General features: G+C 35.0%; 2 protein-coding genes across 4 annotated transcripts in view; one reads left to right on the top strand and one right to left on the bottom strand.

The window, feature by feature from the left end:
• The window catches only part of LOC118742329, a 212,823-nt gene that overhangs the window by 136,955 nt on the left and 73,218 nt on the right, over positions 1-2,650 (bottom strand). The gene's annotated exons all lie outside the window — the stretch shown is intronic.
• LOC118742328 (cytochrome P450 9b2) overlaps positions 1-2,650 on the top strand; it is a 46,402-nt gene that overhangs the window by 35,380 nt on the left and 8,372 nt on the right. The gene's annotated exons all lie outside the window — the stretch shown is intronic.

Raw genomic sequence — 2,650 nt, 5'->3', positions numbered from 1 at the left:
AGTGTCCTCATGTCATCTCATTATTTCACAATGTAGTTTTCTATATCGGATACGATGATTCTGAATTACAGACACTGAAATTACACATTTCGATGTGGTATTTAATACTTATTGTCTTTGTCCATTTAACAGCAAATGGAATTTACTTTAGGACCCATGGGCCGTAAAATTTTTCTAGCAACACATATTATTTTCACATGAAATTTTGACACACCCAAAATTTAAGTATAAAATAAATAGATAAAAATAGATAGATTTTCAATCAAACTGATTTGTGTAGTCCAGGGGCGCCTTTAGTAAATGTTTGGAGGCTGTTTTAATATATCCTATCTTATTATATCTTTCTTAGCTTTTTTACATTCTGAGAAGCTGAGAGAATGAAGTCTAATATTCTTTTTTAGTCAACTATGATATTTGATTTCATTTTTTGCAATCACAAATTATCACAAGAACGGTTATAGGCTAAAACTAAACCTATATCTAAAGGGCGTGTGGAACCTCCCATACAAATCGAATTTTTCATAGTGCATATCTCTGAAAGTATTTGTGGTAGAGTCCTGGAACTTTGTATGGATATATGTATATGAAGTCAATCTCAAGCTCACGGAAAAATGTGGATTTATTGGAAAATGCGGCGTGCCCCCGTAGAACTTGGAATAGAGGTAAATGAAACCAATCCCAAACCTATGAAAAATGGGGGTATATGAAAACGATCTCGTAGCCATTGAAAAGAGCTAGCGGTATAAACCAAATAAACTATAATTCTTGTGACGCATAGATACCTCTGGGAGCATTTACCTAGAATACTGAGATGAGGTATTTTTCCAACGGAAATATGTACAGAAAAACGGGCGCGACTCCTTCTGGAAAGTAAAATGATCACAGGGTGTATCCCGAGAACCATTTTAAGTTAAACCTTCAGGGATTACATTCTTGCCAAGACCCATAGACGTAAGCTGAAATTGCGTCGCAAGTTTTATGATCGGCTTAGGTAAGGTTTAACCACTTAACCCCCCTTTGTTTTCGTCGCTACTGGATTCTATAAACTGTCAGCTTTCACACAATTTAAAATGTACATGGAAGAACAAAATATTTTTAAATCGACAAAAAAATTATATGAAAATTTGAAGGATTTTAGATATTGGGTATGGTAGCACGAAATGTCACAATCTGCTTAATTGTCAGGTTGTTAATATGGCGACGAAAAAGTGACAATGGAACTACCTTGTTTTTTGTATCATGCGAATACTTATGAAGTTTTTTCTTTCAAAATGTTATCATTTAACATAATGTTAAGAAAATTCATAAATTTTATTTTCATTGTCGAATTTGATTCATTGAAGAAAGGGGGCTTATTTTATTGTTTCGCGCAACTAGGGTTTAGCTAACATTTTGCATTGTGTATTATTTGAACTCTCGTTCGTGTGATCCGCAGAAAAATTATCTTAAAGAAGTGAGTAAAATATAAAAGAAAAATGTTTTAATTATAAACGAATATTGATAAAAATTACACAGGTTTACAAAAAAAGTGTATGCATATTAAACCAAACCCTATGTTATTCGACAGGCTGAATGCGAATCCGAGGTCCGTTAGCCTCTATCACGTCAGGTTCGTGGTCAGTTGAACGTCAAGCAGGGAAAAATGCATTGAATAAACCTGAAAATTCATATATGTGGGTTTTAGAACCCGAATCAGAGGTTCGTTAACCTCCATGGTGTCAGGTTCGAGGTCAGTTGAGGGTCAAATAGGACAAAAAATTTATTCAATTAAAATAACGGTTTTTTTTTGTTTTAGTTGTCGCTGAATTCGAATATGGGGGTCCCTTGATTCCTCAAGGTTATCTATACGAATTTATTGAACTTCCAGGTTTATTCAATGAATTTTTCCCTACTTGGCCTTCAACTGACCACAAATTGACGTGGTGGAGGCTGACGGGTTTCGGATTCGCATTCAGCGTGTCAAATAACATAGGGATATATAGGTTTGGTTTAATATGCATACACTTTTTTTCTAAACCTGTGTTATTAATCTAACACCATTAAATTTAGCATCAGCAATGGAAACTGAAACGCCTACCATCCAAAATCCCACCAATGCGCAAATTAAAACAAAAATTGCAAACGGAGAATATAAATTGGTACAAAGGCAAGGTAGAAGCAGGGTGTGGGAGTTTTACGCAGGAATTCAAAATGAAGACGGACAAGAAATCGACAATATAGTGGCATGCAAAAGGTGTAACAGCGTTCTAAAACTCAACGACAAAAGCACGTCAAATTTGTTGAAGCACAAATGCTATCTCATTTCTAGTTCAGATAGAGATAGACATGTAGAAATACAAGTAGATAACGAGTCCAAAAAAAAATGTGTACGCGTTGTAACACAGTGGGCAATTGAGAACTGCAGATCTTTTAAAATTATATCTGATTCGGGACTGCATAAATTCGCATCATTTTTGATCGCAGTTGGTGCAAAATATGGTGAACACGTCAATTTGGAGCATTTGTTGCCTCACCCAACAACACTGTCCCGAAATGTAAAAAAACTTTATGATAAACATTTTAGTCAGGTAAAAAGGGAACTTAGTGAGGTTAACAACAAAGGGTTAGGGATAACCACGGATTTATGGACAGATACCTATCTGAAAAAAAA

This window comes from Rhagoletis pomonella, unplaced genomic scaffold (assembly GCF_013731165.1).
Source record: "Rhagoletis pomonella isolate Grant_MI unplaced genomic scaffold, Rhpom_1.0 Rhpom_scaffold_00007, whole genome shotgun sequence".
NCBI classification, from domain to species: domain Eukaryota; kingdom Metazoa; phylum Arthropoda; class Insecta; order Diptera; family Tephritidae; genus Rhagoletis; species Rhagoletis pomonella.
Note: the sequence above shows the minus strand (reverse complement) of the source record. Positions and strands in the feature narration are given on the sequence as shown.